The following is a 17,716-nucleotide window of genomic DNA, read 5'->3' as shown; positions in this document are numbered from 1 at the left end:
GCACTATTGTTGCTCGCCTGTCGTCTTTTTTTTGTTTCGAAGCTGTTGCGATTACGTTTTGTATCGTGATCATGAAGGGCGTTGCTTGTGTGTGAAGGAAATATCTCAGTGAGATGTATGCTCTTCAAAAAAGGAATCACAGTAGTGGAGGCGATCGCGTGTACCGGTTCGTTTAAGGAAACGCGGGACATTTCTGCAAAGACGTTTCCTGGCTTTTCTTTGCCAGCAGGCGACAGCAAACAGTGAAGTACTACAGTGACAGCTGCAAACGCAAAAAAAGAATCGAGCCCCGTGCGTTCGTACACCTGTTGTTATCACGTATATTCGACAACGAATGATCCAGAGTTCAAAAAAGTCGACACGTATATTGTCGCAACAAGTGAACGTTTCGAGTAGGTCTCGTCAACGTGTTTAGAACTGAAGGAAGAGGATAAGGTAAATATGTGAATTACTGTACGTGGCAATGTCAACCGGTTGAGAATGGAATTTTGGATTTGCTGCTGGACTTCATGACTCATGAAACGGAGGGGGGGGGGGGGGGGGGGGAATTTGTCACACTTCACGCGAGCCAGTGTTACGGATTCTCGAAAAATTCACAGAAGAGGGCTGTCAACAAAGTATTGTGGCCGCCGCCTTCACCGGACCTAAGCACTTGTGGCTTTTGTCTGTGGGGCAGTCTAAAGAGAAAAGGGTATGTAAGTGACCCGGTAACGGTAGAAGACTTGAAGGACAACATTCGCCATGAAAGTCTGAGAACTGATGCAGTAGAGTTTCGCAAAGTGTGTGTTTTAACATGTTAGAGCGTCCGCAAAAGTGCACTGAAGCACATGGAAGTTCAAAATGGTTCAAATGGCTCTGAGCACTATGGGACTTAACATCTGAGGTCATCAATTCCCTAGAACTTAGAACTACTTAAACCTAACTAACCTAAGAACATCACACACAACCATGCCCGAGGCAGGATTCGAACCTGCGACCGTAGCGGTTGCGCGGTTCCAGACTGAAGCGCTACTTAAGTCTATGTAGGCTGAATAGTAAAATTCTCTGAAGATCTGCCCCGAGAAAATATAGTCTGTCATCTATTCAGACATGTTTAGGTTTGGTTGCATCATCAAAAAAAATGTTCAAATGTGTGTGAAATCTAACTTAACTGCTAAGGTCATCAGTCCCTAAGCTTACACACTACTTAACCTAAATTATCCTAAGGACAAACACACACACCCATGCCCGAGGGAGGACTCGAATCTCCGCCGGGACCAGCCGCACAGTCCATGACTGCAGCGCCTGAGACCGCTCGGCTAATCCCGCGCGGCAGGTTGCATCATCATCATTAGGTCTGTTTCATTCATTTGGAAGCAGTCTCGCCGAAACACACATGTGTAAAGTTAAAAAGATGACGAACAGCATTTTGTTCGAGGTGGGATCCTCAAGGGACTTTATGGGTAAAGAGTATTTATTCGCCCGACATTATCCCTCTTTCTGTTCACTTCAGCTATTAGTCAAAATGACTCTCGTTTGTCTGACAGTCTGCGTGGTGGACTACGCTGAAAGTGAGGACATTACCTGTCGGCCATGACGACTCCTCCTCGTCTTACAGACACCCTGTCATTACCTGATCTCGGCATTTTCGCTGGTGCGCCCGCTACCTGCTGAGGCCCGCTCTCCTGCAGCCGTGACCCTGGTTTCCGGGACGTTCGCGATCCCCTCGCTGCAGCGCGCAGCCGGATACAACAGGTGCTGCCCGCCAATCGCGAACCCAGGCTATAGAAAGTGGCCGGCCTCCCCGCGCCACGGCGAACAGGTGCGTTTCCTACACTTACGGCCGGACCTCATATCGGCTGCAATCTCATTTGTCGTCCTTCATTTTATCCACAGTGCTTATTTTCTCTTTAATGTGAGTCACGAAGCGCAGTCAGCGTGTGGAATCCGATAGAAGAGCGGATGCTGTTTGAGAAACAGCTCTCTGAATTAAAAGGTAGAAAGTGGCAAAAACACTACTGCAAATGCACGATTTCAGTTCCAGCAAAAAGAAATAATTTATTTACCTCTAGTCTCAATTAAAATGAGAGTGCACTTATCTTAGAGATTGGGTCTCGTCCTGGCTTTGAATTGTGCATCTCAGCCCATTCTGAACAACAGAGGCTATACTCTCTGTAGAACTTATTTGCGCTCATTAACCTTGCTTTTTCTTTTAAAAAAAAGTATTCAACGCAAAGATTAAGTAAAGAGATTTTCTTGGAGAAGACGAAGTTTCTTCATAAACAAAGAATTTGTATATTTTGGAATCCTCCTCTTAATCCAGCAACCGCCCAAGTGATATCGATCCTCCCTCACCCACATCTACATCTACAGGAGCTCTGTGCAGTTCAAACTTCAATGTCTAGCAAAGGGTTCGTCGAAACAATTTCATACTATCTCTCTCCCGTTCTGCTCTCAAACAGCGCGCGGGAAAAACGAAAACTTAAATCTCCCCGTGCGACGTCTGATTTCTCTTATTTTATTAAGATGAACCTTTCTCTCTGTATAAGTAGGTGTCGACAAAGTACAGGGTGATTCAAAAAGAATACCACAACCTTAAAAATGTGTATTTAATGAAAGAAACATAACATAACCTTCTGTTATACATCATTACAAAGAGTATTTAGAAAGGTTTTTTTTCACTCAAAAACAAGTTCAGAGATGTTCAATATGGCCCCCTCCAGACACTCGAGCAACATCAACCCGATACTCCAACTCGTTCCACACTCTCTGTAGCATATCAGGCGTAACAGTTTGGATAGCTGCTGTTATTTCTCGTTTCAAATCATCAATGGTGGCTGGGAGAGGTGGCCGAAACACCATATCCTTAACATACCCCCATAAGAAAAAATCGCAGGGGGTAAGATCAGGGCTTCTTGGAGGCCAGTGATGAAGTGCTCTGTTACGGGCTGCCTGGCGGCCGATCCATCGCCTCGGGTAGTTGACGTTCAGGTAGTTACGGACAGATAAGTGGCAACCTTTTTCGTAGGACTCTCCATACAGTTGATTGTCGAATTTGCAGCTCTCTGCTAGCTCTGCGAGTCGATTTTCCTGGGCTGCGAACAAATGCTTGCTGGATGCGTGCTACATTTTCATCACTCGTTCTCGGCCGTCCAGAACTTTTCCCTTTGCACAAACACCCATTCTCTGTAAACTGTTTATACCAACGTTTAATACACCATCTATCAGGAGGTTTAACACCATACTTCGTTCGAAATGCACGCTGAACAACTGTCGTCGATTCACTTCTGCCGTACTCAATAACACAAAAAGCTTTCTGTTGAGCGGTCGCCAACTTAGCATCAACTGACGCTGACGCCTAGTCAACAGCGCCTCAAGCGAACAAATATACAACTAAATGAAACTTTATAGGTCCCTTAATTCGCCGACAGATAGTGCTTAGCTCTGCCTTTTGTCGTTGCAGAGTTTTAAATTCCTAAAGTTGTGGTATTCTTTTTGAATCACCCTGTACATTCGCATGCGCAGGAGAAGGGTGGAGACTGTAATTTCGTGAAAAAATCTCGCCTCCCTATCCTTTGGAAGTCGAAGCGGTAATTACGTCATACTTTGGCCGGATATACAATTTATTCGCCGGTTTCAAAATGGCTCACAAAATTGAAAAAAAAAGTTCAAATGTGTGTGAAATCTTATGGGACTTAACTGCTAAGATCGTCAGTCCCTAAGCTTACACACTACTTAATCTAAATTATCTTAAGGACAAACACACACACACACACACACACACACACACACACACACCCATGCCCGAGGGAGGACTCGAACCTCCGCCGGGACCAGCCGCACAGGTGGTTGTTGTTAATTCGGGGGCGGATGGTAATGGGACTTTGCGGCCACGGTGTACAGTAAATCTTTCGGGTAGCTTGTCTTTCTATCTTTTGCTCCGCCGGGACCAGCCGCACCGTCCATGGCTGCTGCGCCCAAGACCGCTCGGCTAATACCGTACGGCACAAAATTGAAAATTTCATCAAGTGTAAGGCATACGCTAATGATCAACTGGATCAGAGACAGGTACGTCTGATCACGGCGGCAAGGAGTGGTGGCAGCGGCTTTGCCAGACACCTGCACCGTTGAGGAGACAGCCTGATGCATCACCGCTGACTCGCCGTCCACACCTCACCATGCTGCATTAATGGAAGGGACAGGGAAGATCCAACTAACAGCGGCGCTTTTCGTCAGCGGACCATTAAGTCGGCTGAAGAGCGTTACGGAGATGCCCAAAAAACTACACTGACCGACGCTACTAGACAGTTGTTGTGACTCACAGATATGTTTACTTTGAAATTCCGAGACGGTACTTAGCACGATGCATCGACAATATGTTAGTCCTCGCACATAAACTCCTCCCGCACAGGCCATGAAGGCCCACAGGTACCGTCTGGCCGCCGTGCCATCCTCAGCCCACAGGCGTCACTGGATGCGGATATGGAGGGGCATGTGGTCAGCACACCGCTCTCCCGACCGTATGTCAGTTTCCTCGCACATACGTCTCGCGAAGACCAGATAAATTTTAGCTCCTTCCGACATCACAGACAATCATCCTGCCCATTCCGGTACTACATGTACCCGTAAGGTGCGTTGCAGAGTACAGATATAGATTGGTTGGAGTTGGAGGAGGTTCTAAATGTGTCCAACAGGACTGAGACGACATCACCTTGGGACATCACGCAATCAGCCACATGTCTGTTCAGTGTTCCTCAAGTCATCCCGACACACATCGATCACTATCGAGAGGTGCATCGTCTTTCTGAAGCTTCACGTTGTCTGCTGGCTGTTGTACGCGAACAAGTGAACACACATTGACGGATAGTGAGTTCCTGAATTGCTCGACGGCGGAAGATCATGGCGCCAGCCTTTTGGTTTCAAACTACAATCAGTTACACTGCGAAAGTGCGCTAAAAAGAACGCTGAGCAAGTATTATTGAGCATTTCAGCTGACAAAATATTTAAGAGATGGCCACCAGGCGTGTCTGGACTGTGATAAGGGCTGGGCTACTGTGACTTGTTTTCCCGGAAGGAGTCGTCATTGCTGGAGCGCACGTAGTGGAAGGGTGACGCCTTACTACAAATAAGGTAGCCGTAAATTATTCACGCCCCCCCCCCCCCGTAAGTATAATACTTTTAATAAACCTACAAAATACGCAGATGGCAGTTCAGATATTGACGATGGAGAATGTGTTCGTACGAGGGCAGGCTGAAAAGTAATGCCACCGAAATATTTATGTGGAAACTCTTAAAGCTCTCCAAATAAAACAAACGTTATTAACAAAATTCAAATGGCTGCAAGCACTATGGGACTTAACATCTGAGGTCATCAGTCTCCTAGAACTTAGAACTAATTAAACCTAACTAACCTAAGGACATCACACACATCCATGCCCGAGGCAGAATTCGAACCAGCGACCGTAGCAGCAGCGCGGTACCGGACTGAAGCGCCTAGAACCGCTCGTCCACAGCGGCCGGCCATTATTAACATTCTACATCTTTATTCTTCATGTCTACATATTTATTCCTCAACACTGTCACCCTGGCGACAAACACATTTCCCTCAACGAGAGATCAGTTGTTGATACCGTCACTGTAGAATGTTTGAATTTGTTTACGGAGCCACAACCGCACCTCTGCTTGCACCGCTGCATCACTATCAAACTGAAGTCCTCGTAGAGTTGTAGTCAGGACTGTATGGAAAATGGTCGATGAATGCGTAATTTTGTAGTTTTTGCAAAGACATATCGAGAATACGAGGGCTGCTCATTAAAGAATGATCATAATTTTTATGGTCATAATTTCTCGCGCCAAAATTTAATCTTATTATATTCTGTTAGCTTATGTGCAACAAACACGCCGTAGTACTTTCATTGATGGGACTCCCGGTTCTCGCCTGTGAGAGGCTGCCCGCTGCAATGGAGGTAACACGCGAGGAACAATTTGCGGCTTTGAAATTCTGCTTTCGTCTCAACAAATCTTCAGCAGAGGCCTATACAGTGTTACAGGAGACCTATTGAGAGTCTGTTCTTTCCTACAGCACAGCTCGAAGGTGGTTTAAAATGTTTAAAGAGAGGAGACAACCAATTTCAAAGAAAGTTGGACCCGGTGCTCCAGTTACTGCTCGTACTGAAGAAAACACAAACACTGCTGCTGTGATTGTGAAAGAGGGTCGACGAATTACCTTAAGATGACTTTCTGAAATACTGAACAATCCATTGGGTGCCACCCACACGTTGGCGACAGAAAAATAACACATGACACGTGTTTGTGGGCCATGGGTTCCAAGACTGTTGATTCCCGAACAAAAGGACATTCGCGTGCAGGCGTGCATGCATTTAAAGTTGACGTTAGAGGAAGATCTGGAGTTTCTTTCCAATGTAATCACTGTTGATGAATCTTGGCTACATCATTTTGATCCATGAGAGCAATCTCCTTCGCCACCAACCCCAAAAAGCAAAAGTGGTTGCTTCTGTTGGGAAAGTTATGGTCCTCTCACTCTTTGATATTCATGGAATGGTTTATCAGCATGTTGTAGCTGCACACACATCAGTAGCTGGACAATACTACATCAATGTCCTGGAAACATTGCAAGTCCATATCAGGCGCAAAAGACCAGATTTCAGGCTGGATGCTGCACCACGGAAATGCGGGACCGCATATTGCCAATGTTGTTGCTGAATGTCTTGCAAAAATCAACGTGAAGTGCATCCCCCATCCTCCCTATAGTTTGGATTTAGCCCCACGTGACTTTTTTCTATTCCGTAACATGAGGACACGCGTTCTTGGAGGCATTATCCATCATCAGACGCAGTGGTGAAGGCTGCGGAGGCGATTTTGAAGGACCTCTCAAAAAATCGTTTCCAGCGTGTATTTGAAGACTGGCAGAAACGGTGGGACAAGTGCATCATATTCATGGGAGACTACTTCGAGAAGAACCATCAAATTGCGGTTAGTTAACCCCTTCGACACACAGGGATAGTTTGAGGAAATACATTTTTAGTACCTTCCTCAAACGATATAACGATCAGAGTAGTGGAGTCCAGTTTATATAATCTGACTATTAGAGCCCTAATTATGATGCAAGTGACGACATTCACGTTCAAAATGTGTCGCTAGCTTGTGTCCTTATGACCTGATTACGCACAAATACGAAAACTCTGATACCGTGATAGCAGTGTATGTTGATGTCGTAGTTGCGTTACCGATAAAGGAGGTAATTATGAGAAATTATTTAGAAGCGACTATCAACCATCTAGTCTGATCAGAGAAGATAGAACCAGACGACGACATTATGGATTTAAAATCTAAAAGGATGTAGTGTTTAATACAGGTCGTTTTCAAAGTTGTAACTATTTACAAGTGTCTGCACTGTGAGCCTATCGACGCCGAATTTATAATTTCCATGTTCTCTATCGACGACAATTGTACTGATAAGTTTAATCGAATACTCTCATTTGTATTTCTGTTTGGACAAACACGAACCCGAGCATTCGTAGTGGTGTTACATCAGTCATCAGTAGCAGCTTCATTGATTCAGCTGGTACGTTCATCAAGGTCACAAGTAGATGTTGTTGAAGATCTTTGGCAGACAGCTCCGAACTCTGCAGAAAAGCTACCACCTTTAAATTTAAAACAACCGTAAGTGGTGAGTGTATAGAACTTAGCCGCCCGAAGTGCGTGCCTAGTGATGAAATTAGTTAGTCACATGTTCCATGGATCATTTTGCACGATAGACCGTAAAGATGCGGAACGAGTCATTTCACGGGTTTGTTTTCAGGAATCACAGTAGTATTTGTTTTGTAAACAAAATACGCCTTCTCTTGCTCAAAAAAATGTTCAAATGTGTGTGAAATCTTATGGGACTTAACTGCTAAGGTCATCAGTCCCTAAGCTTACACACTACTTAACCTAAATTATCCTAAGGTCAAACACACACACCCATGCCCGAGGGAGGAATGGTTCAAATGGCTCTGAGCACTATGGGACTCAACTGCTGAGGTCATCAGTCCCCTAGAACTTAGAACTACTTAAACCTAACTAACCTAAGGACATCACACACATCCATGCCCGAGGCAGGATTCGAACCTGCGACCGTAGCGGTCTCGCGGTTCCAGACTGCAGTGCCAGAACCGCGCGGCCACTTCGGCCGGCCCGAGGGAGGACTCGAACCTCTGCCGGGACCAGCCGCACAGTCCATGGCTGCAGCGCCCTAGACAGCTCGGCTAGTCCTGCTCGGCCTTCTCTTGGTGCACTGTAACTATTTTACTTACCCAGACGCGTTTCGCATTCTTTTACTCCAAGGCATCATCAGTGGAATCTATAATGATGCACATTTGTTTTGATATGTATTATTCGTAGCTTATAAAACATTTCACTTCTCGCTTTTTACGTAAGTAACTGTATGTAACCATTAATTTACATAAAAGGCGAGAAGTGAAACGTTTTATAATCTACGAATAGCACACATCAAAACAAAAGAGTATCCTAAGTGTGTCATCATAGATGCCTTAAAGTTAAAAAAGGCGAAACGGGTCCGGGAGAATAAAAAAGAGAATTATTTTACATTCACATCACAAATTAATTTGTACTTACGTTTACATTCTGAACATTTCTAAGGTTTTTTCTCCTTTTTTACTATAGTACCGCAGAAAAAATACTGTGCTGTGGTTCAAATGGCTCTGACAACTATGGGACTTAACATTTTAGGTCACGAGTCCCCTAGAACTTAGAACTACTTAAACCTAACTAACCTAAGGACATCACACACATCCATGCCCAAGGGAGGATTCGAACCTGAGACCGTAGCAATCGCGCGGTTCCGGACTGAAGTGCCTAGAACCGCTCGGCCACCGCGGCCGGCTACTGTGCAATGTTGTGCAATGGTGTGTTAGAGAGGTAATTATTCAGGCACTCAGTGCAGCTATAAAATGGAAAAGGAACTGTAGTCGGTATTATCCTACGAGGAGAATCAACCCGTTTGGGAAAACTAAAGACAACGATTAACTGAGGAGGTGTCACAATGTGTAAATACTAAACCATCAAAATGAAATGTTTCGCGTCTTCAGAATGAGATTTTCACTCTGCAGCGGAATGTGCGCGAATATGAAACTTCCTGGCAGATTAAAACTGTGTGCCCGACCGAGACTCGAACTCGGGACCTTTGCCTTTCGCGGGCAAATGCTCTACCAACTGAGCTACCGAAGCACGACTCACGCCCGGTACTCACAGCTGTACTTCTGCCAGTACCTCGTCTCCTACCTTCCAAACTTTACAGAAGCTGTCCTGCGCACACTCCGCTGCAGAGTGAAAATCTCATTCTGGAAACATCCCCCAGGCTGTGGCTAAGCCAAGTCTCCGCAATATCCTTTCTTTCAGGAGTGCTAGTTCTGCAAGGTTCGCAGGAGAGCTTCTGTAAAGTTTGGAAGGTAGGAGACGAGGTACTGGCAGAAGTAGAGCTGTGAGTACCGGGCGTGAGTCGTGCTTCGGTAGCTCAGTTGGTAGAGCACTTGCCCGCGAAAGGCAAAGGTCCCGAGTTCGAGTCTCGGTCGGGCACACAGTTTTAATCTGCCAGGAAGTTTCGCGTCTTGTTCGTTTTCATAGGCACAATTCTAACAATTCAGTACAGCAGTACTACAGGCCACGTGGCAGCACGTAGTTCTAAAATGCACACATTGCGCTTGGTCTCGAGTACTGTTCGTCGGTCTGGGGCCGTAAAAGAATTGGATTAACGAAAGAGATGAAAAAATTCCGAGAGGAGAGCTGCACGATTCGTGTCGTCTCATTTTAGTCAGCGTAGGAAATGTTTCACAAACTGCTCTAGGAGACCTTACAAGAAAGGCGTTCTACACTGCGGACCGTCTTTACACATTTACGAGAGCCCCCGTTTCAAAGTGGATCAACAACTACAGTACTTCGGGTCAACAAGTGTAATGCTTACATGCATACATCTCGCGTGATGATTACGATGTTGAAACTGGAGAAATTCCAGCGTTACCACCAGTTTATCGTCCCTCGTGCCATCCACGAAGTAAATAGAAAGGGCGGAAAATTATACTGGTACACAATGTAACCTCCCCCACACATAGTACGATGGCTTACAGACTAGAGATGTAGATGTAACTGAACGTCAGTGCTGTTTTGTTTGTTCGGGTCCGCAGTTCGTGGTCGTGCGGTAGCGTTCTCGCTTCCCGCGCCCGGGTTCTCGGGTTCGATTCCCAGCGGGGTCAGGGATTTTCTCTGCCTCGTGATGACTGGGTGTTGTGTGATGTCCTTAGGTTAGATAGTTTTAAGTAGTTCTAAGTTCTAGGGGACTGATGACCATACATGTTAAGTCCCATAGTGCTCAGAGCCATTTTTTGTTTGTTTGTTCGGAATGTTTAGCTTGCGAGTAGTCCGGCACCTTGCGCAATGCCTGACGCCCCAGAAGACCTCTGGGTGGCTCACCGCTCCCTGTAAATCACGACCGCCGCCAGCAGTTAGCGACCCGGCCCGTGAAGCGGCGCGCTTCCGCACTGTTACCGTGACTCCGGGCCGCAGGGTCACGATCCACTCTCGCCGGCGGAACAAAACAACCGCAGGGACAGAGCGCGCCGGCCGGAGAGAACGAAACGCGATTACATCTCCGTCGGTAACCGCTCGGCCAGATTCCCCGTGTGTGAGAATACGGCCTTCGCCTTATTGGTCAGCGACAACGAGCCTAGCCCGGGATTGTTACGCGCTTACGAGCGGAGGATGGAGGACAAATAAAAGTCAGTCGTAATAAAACACGGAACCTACGGCGCCCTCCGCTGTAACACAGGGCGCCCCCCCCCCCCAACCCCCTGCCTTTCTTCCTCTGACTAATTCAATAAGCACAGGCCCGGACCGCGTGCCGCCCAAGGACGACGAACAATTGTAGCCTCACGACCGGCGAGCTGGGGAAAGGTAATAAATAGCGGCGAGTTGTGGCGGCCGGGATCACCAATTAGGAGGGACACAGTGGTGGCTTTCTAATCTCCCCCGCCGATACTGCACTCCGATTGTGGGGCGCCGCGTGAGGTCGCTTCCCACGGTCGCGGCGCGTCGTCAACTGATCCACAACCTATAAAATCCAGCCGAGAACTGCTGGCATTTGCACTCGACCTTTAAAACTTACATCTGCATCTACATCCATGGCTAAATGGTTCAAATGGCTCTGAGCACTATGCGACTTAACTTCTGAGGTCATCAGTCGCCTAGAACTTAGAACTAATTAAACCTAACTAACCTAAGGACATCACACACATCCATGCCCGAGGCAGGATTCGAACCTGCGACCGTAGCGGTCACGCGGTTCCAGACTGAAGCGCCTTTAACCGCACGGCCACACCGGCCGGCTCTACATCCATACTCCGCAAGCCACCTGACTGTGTGTGGCGGAGGGTACCTTGAGTACCTCTATCGGTTCTCCCTTCTATTCCAGTCTCGTATTGTTCGTGGAAAGAAAGATTGTCGGAATGCCTCTGTGTGGGCTCTTATCTCTCCGATTTTATTCTCATGGTCTCCTCGCGAAATATACGTAGTAGGGAGCAATATACTGCTTGACTCCTCGGTGAAGGTATGTTCTCGAAACTTCAACAAAAGCCCGTGCCGAGCTACTGAGCGTCTCTCCTGCAGAGTCTTCCACTGGAGTTTATCCATCATCTCCGTAACGCTTTCGCGATTACTAACGAAGCGCGCTGTTCTCCGTTGGATCTTCTCTATCTCTTCTATCAACCCTATCTGGTACGGATCCCACACCGGTGAGCAATATTCAAGCAGTGGGCGAACAAGTGTAGTGTAACCTACTTCCTTTGTTTTCGGACTGCATTTCCTTAGGATTCTTCCAATGAATCTCAGTCTGGCATCTGCTTTACCGACGATCAACTTATATCATCATTCCATTTTAAATCACTCCTAATGCCTACCCCCACATAATTTATGGAATTAACTGCTTCCAGTTGCTGACCTGCTATATTGTAGCTAAATGATAAAGGATCTTTCTTTCTATGTATTCGCAGCACATTACACTTGCCTACATTGAGATTCAATTGCCATTCTCTGCACCGTCCGTCAATTCGTTGCAGATCCTCCTGCATTTCAGTACAACTTTCCGTTGTCACAACCTCTCGATATGCCACAGCATCATCCGCAACGTGAATAACAAGTACTGAGATGGCACAGAGTGTGCAGTTCCCGTGTAATTTACTCTATGAAATACGTTTCAATGTAGTCAGAGGTTACGATAACTGAAATCACAGCCAAGCCAGAGATAAGACTCGATCGCACGGTCCCAGCTTTGCAAGCCACTAGGGCTGACGAAAAAATATCGATATCATTTCGAATATATCGATACAATAGGCGTAAACAGTCACACATATTATCGATATATCGCTATCGAAATGGCAATATCGAGTGCCGATATTTTATTTTATATTCCATTTTTTCAAAGTTTTCGGTAAATATTTGAAGTTGTTCTTTTGAAACTGAGTAGCACATAATTTTCTTTTACTGTGTGAACGAGTCTTACTACTTGTTGAGCTTTCAAGACGTCCAATCTTTCTCTTTGAATGTGTGAAGGAAGTATAGGTGGCACAAAAGTAGGAGTTCTATTGTCCTGGTGGGTGATGGGCCGAATGGAATAACAAGATTTCTGTCGCGTTAAATCAAATTTTTAAAGAATCGTGTGCTGTTTCCTCACATTGGCATTCTGCAAAGTAGTTGCTAAAAATGATGACCAAAAATCTAAATGACAAGACTGGTCTCTGCGGGGTGCACGGAGACATGTGAGGGCAAACGTTGACGTAATGGGCTCTCGGCGGTACCGACGGAAACTGCAACGGTCAGCTTCACCACGCAGTTCTGACACTACAACTGCTACATCACTCGCTTTGGCAGAAATGAAAAATTAAAAAAAAAAAATAAAAAACCATGAAGTTGACATAAAGTGTTTCCGACAAATATGATACGTGAAGAAACCGAACGACAGACTCATTGGACACCATTATTTTGCAACATACATGCAGTTACCATTCTCAGCAAAGTTTTTATCGCCAACCGTGAACATCCGTTTTCATTTCAATTCTTGCTCTAAGGGGGAAATGCAGACCGCTAACTTGTTGATGTACAGAATATCTAATAATAAACCATTACTTACAATACTGGCCATTAAAATTTCTACACCAAGAAGAAATACAGATGATAAACGGGTATTCATTGGACAACTATATTATACTAGAACTGACGTGTGATTACATTTTCACGCCATTTGGGTGCATAGATCCTGAGAAACCAGTACCCAGAACTACCACCTGTGGCCGTAATAACGGCCTTGATACGCCTGGGCAGTGAATCAAACAGAGATGGGATGGCGTGTACAGGTACAGCTGCCCATGCAGCTTCAACACGATACCATAGTTCACCAAGACGATATTGTGACGAGCAAGTTGCTCGGCCACCATTGACCAGACGTTTTCAGTTGGTGAGAGATCTGGCGAGGGCAGCAGTCGATCATTTTATGTATCCAGAAAGGCCCGTACAGGACCTGCAACATGCGGTCGTGCATTATCCTGCTGAAATGTAGGGTTTCACTGGGATCGAATGAAGGGTAGAGCCACGGGTCGTAACACATCTGAAAAGTAGCGTCCACTGTTCAACAATGCGAACAAGAGGTGACCGAGACGTGTAACCAATGGCATCCCATACCATCACGCCGGGTGATACGCCAGTATGGCGATGACGAATACACGCTTCCAATGTGCGTTCACCGCGATGTCGCCAAACACGGATGCGACCATCATGATGCTGTAAACAGAACCTGGATTCATCCGAAAAAATGACGTTTTGCCATTCGTGCACCCAGGTTTGTCGTTGAGTACATCATCGCAGGCGCTCCTGTCTGTGATGCAGCGTCAAGGGTAACCGCGGCCGTGGTCTCCGAGCTGATAGTCCATGCTGCTGCAAACGTCCTCGATCTGCAGATGGTTGTTGTCTTGCAAAGGTCCCCATCTGTTGACTCAGGGATCGAGACATGGCTGCACGATCCGTTACAGCCATGCGCATAAGACGCCTGTCATCTCGACTGTTAGTGATACGATGCCGTTGGGATCCAGCACGGCATTCTGTATTACCTTCCTGAACCCACCGATTCCATATTCTACTAACAGTCTTTGGATCTCGACCAGCGCGAGCAGCAATGTCGCGATACGATAAACCGCAATCGTGATGGGCTACAATCCGACCTTTATCAAAATCGGAAACGTGATTGTACGCCATTCTCCTCCTTACACGAGGCATCAGAACAACGTTTCACCAGGCAACGCTGGTCAACTGCTGTTTTTGTATGAGAAATCGATTGGAAACTGTCCTCATGTCAGCACGTTGTAGATGTCGCCACCGGCGCCAACCTTGTGTGAATGCTCTGAAAAGCTAATCATTTGCGTATCACAGCATCTTCTTCCCGTAGGTTAAATTTCGCATCTGTAGCACGTCATCTTCGTGGTGTAGTAATTTTAATGGCCAGTAGTGTATGTTAAGACATCAGGGAATAACTTCCATGGTACTACAGGGAGATGTGGAGGGCAAAAATTCTAGGGAAGACAGAGACTGGAGTACCTCGAAGAAACATATTAAGCATTTGTGATGTGCGTACTGTAAGACCTTCGATACACACACCATAAGATTATTTGACTTGTCGCTCTAACGAAGTAGGCGAGTGTCAGCAATATGTCTCGTGGTCTTATCGTGGCGTGTTTATCTTCTGCCGTTAGGTCAGACGATAGAAATGCCATTTGCGCGCTTAAGAGTGGCAGATTGACGGTGACCAACTTTAAACAGAACTTGATTAATTTTCACACACATTTATTAAAATAGTAAAAAGCATAGACATTACGTAACTTGATTCTGGATGCTGTTTACAATTGACAATCTGAAGTTCCTTTGGTCTTGGTACGTTAATCTTATTCTCACATATCTCTGATACTTGACAAAGCGTCTATACATTTATCTTCATGGCTATGTACAGCAATATGATAATCTTGTTAGGCGCAGACTGAAACTTGACTATAGACTGGTACAGACTAGTGCAGACTGGTACAGACTGGTGCAGACAAATGCAGACTGACTGATCGGAGGTCTGTACACTCGTTTTAATACCTCGCGCGTTCAGGTATCACTGCGCTAGTGTGATCCGCGAGGAGAAAAGGTTCTATGTTAGCGGCAATCTCATTGGCTGCATTACATATTAATACGTGGATCGGCGGAAGCAGAATTTGGTCCGTCTCTAAGGCAGCGCCATCTCGTAGTGCAGAGACGGACGAGCGCTGCGCCTGCGCTGTTGTGCTTAGCGGGGCGCACTCTAGTGGAAAATTTGTGTACGCGCTGAGTACACGGAACTATGTACACAACAGAATTATATAAGTATTATATTAGAATATATGTAAGAATTATAATTGAAGATGTGCAGTGCAAGTCGTACGAGGTTGGCACAAGACAGCAGTTCGTGGCGGGCTGCATCGAACCAGAAAACTGACGACTCAAAAAACTTTAAACGTCAAAGCATTTTATAATACTGTGATTTTTAGGGAAGCTCTATTCAGCAATATTGAAAAAAAAATCAACTTCTACAACATTTCTTTACCCTTGGTACCACGTCTTTGGGGTAATATTAGGTATTAGGAGATGCAGCGATAGCTATGACATTGCACCAGTGGATGGTATGCAAGACGGGACCAGTGTCAATAGGTGCTCAGTTAATATTCCATTTCTTGAAGCTATCTAAAGACTCAGCAACAGTCTTACGTGTTCGAAAGACTTACCAGGGGTCGATAAGCGAAAAGTACATATCTGACGAGACCTTATAACAACATTGACCATTCGACGTCTCACTAAACTAAGAGAACAATCGCAGTGAGCACGGCGCATCGAATGAGACCGCTACACCGTGATACGGCGCTGTATACGTACGCAGATTTGTTTCGCTCACTTGGTGCCTGCCGGCTTGTGGAACGCTCATTGTGGGCTGCAGCCGCTGTCCGCCGTCCGGCGCACAAAAGGCGCAGGCGATTGCAGAGGCCGCCCTCCTCCCGACCAAACGCCAGCCACGGCTCGCCCAATGCTTCATTTAACGTACACCAGATAAGCGGATCACCTTCACGACGGAATGTCCCGTGACACGGCCGGATTGTGCAGCTGTATTGGTTCATTAGAGCCGTGTAATCATGCAGCTTCCAAGAAGCCCGATGCGCCGGCAATCCGAGCGGAGAGAGGCAGGCCTGCCGGTAACAAGGCCTCTGCAAGAGGAGAAGCTCGGCCGGTCGCACTGACACCTAAGTACCTTATTCAGCTGACTGTAGGCGCCAGTGTTGGTGTAAAAGGACGGCGGAGCAGAGGCGGCGGAGGGGGGGAGGGGCAACTCGAGCAAAATCGCGGCGTTTCGCCTTTCCTTCAGATCTATGGAACGAGCGTTTGCTAACAGGTCAGGGCAGAGGTCATTGTTGGTAACCGGAATAAAATAATAATTGGATCCTTTTACCGACCTCCCAATTCAGATGATACAGTTGCTGAAAGGTTCAAACAAAACTTGAGTTTGATTTCAAACACGTACCCGACTCATACGATAATACACTCCTGGAAATTGAAATAAGAACACCGTGAATTCATTGTCCCAGGAAGGGGAAACTTTATTGACACATTCCTGGGGTCAGATACATCACATGATCACACTGACAGAACCACAGGCACATAGACACAGGCAACAGAGCATGCACAATGTCGGCGCTAGTACAGTGTATAACCACCTTTCGCAGCAATGCAGGCTGCTATTCTCCCATGGAGACGATCGTAGAGATGCTGGATGTAGTCCTGTGGAACGGCTTGCCATGCCATTTCCACCTGGCGCCTCAGTTGGACCAGCGTTCGTGCTGGACGTGCAGACCGCGTGAGACGACGCTTCATCCAGTCCCAAACATGCTCAATGGGGGACAGATCCGGAGATCTTGCTGGCCAGGGTAGTTGACTTACACCTTCTAGAGCACGTTGGGTGGCACGGGATACATGCGGACGTGCATTGTCCTGTTGGAACAGCAAGTTCCCTTGCCGGTCTAGGAATGGTAGAACGATGGGTTCGATGACGGTTTGGATGTACCGTGCACTATTCAGTGTCCCCTCGACGATCACCAGTGGTGTACGGCCAGTGTAGGAGATCGCTCCCCACACCATGATGCCGGGTGTTGGCCCTGTGTGCCTCGGTCGTATGCAGTCCTGATTGTGGCGCTCACCTGCACGGCGCCAAACACGCATACGACCATCATTGGCACCAAGGCAGAAGCGACTCTCATCGCTGAAGACGACACGTCTCCATTCGTCCCTCCATTCACGCCTGTCGCGACACCACTGGAGGCGGGCTGCACGATGTTGGGGCGTGAGCGGAAGACGGCCTAACGATGTGCGGGACCGTAGCCCAGCTTCATGGAGACGGTTGCGAATGGTCCTCGCCGATACCCCAGGAGCAACAGTGTCCCTAATTTGTGGGAAGTGGCGGTGCGGTCCCCTACGGCACTGCGTAGGATCCTGCGGTCTTGGCGTGCATCCGTGCGTCGCTGCGGTCCGGTCCCAGGTCGACGGGCACGTGCACCTTCCGCCGACCACTGGCGACAACATCGATGTACTGTGGAGACCTCACGCCCCACGTGTCGAG

General features: G+C 47.0%; 1 protein-coding gene and 1 non-coding gene across 2 annotated transcripts in view; both read right to left on the bottom strand.

The window, feature by feature from the left end:
- The window catches only part of LOC124613812 (headcase protein-like), a 202,763-nt gene that overhangs the window by 59,129 nt on the left and 125,918 nt on the right, over positions 1 to 17,716 (bottom strand). The window lies entirely within an intron of this gene.
- Positions 9,155 to 9,229, bottom strand: Trnas-cga. Its single transcript has one exon. It is a non-coding gene; the product is annotated as a tRNA-Ser (tRNA).

The sequence above is a fragment of the Schistocerca americana genome, chromosome 4 (assembly GCF_021461395.2).
Source record: "Schistocerca americana isolate TAMUIC-IGC-003095 chromosome 4, iqSchAmer2.1, whole genome shotgun sequence".
NCBI lineage: Eukaryota > Metazoa > Arthropoda > Insecta > Orthoptera > Acrididae > Schistocerca > Schistocerca americana.
Note: the sequence above shows the minus strand (reverse complement) of the source record. Positions and strands in the feature narration are given on the sequence as shown.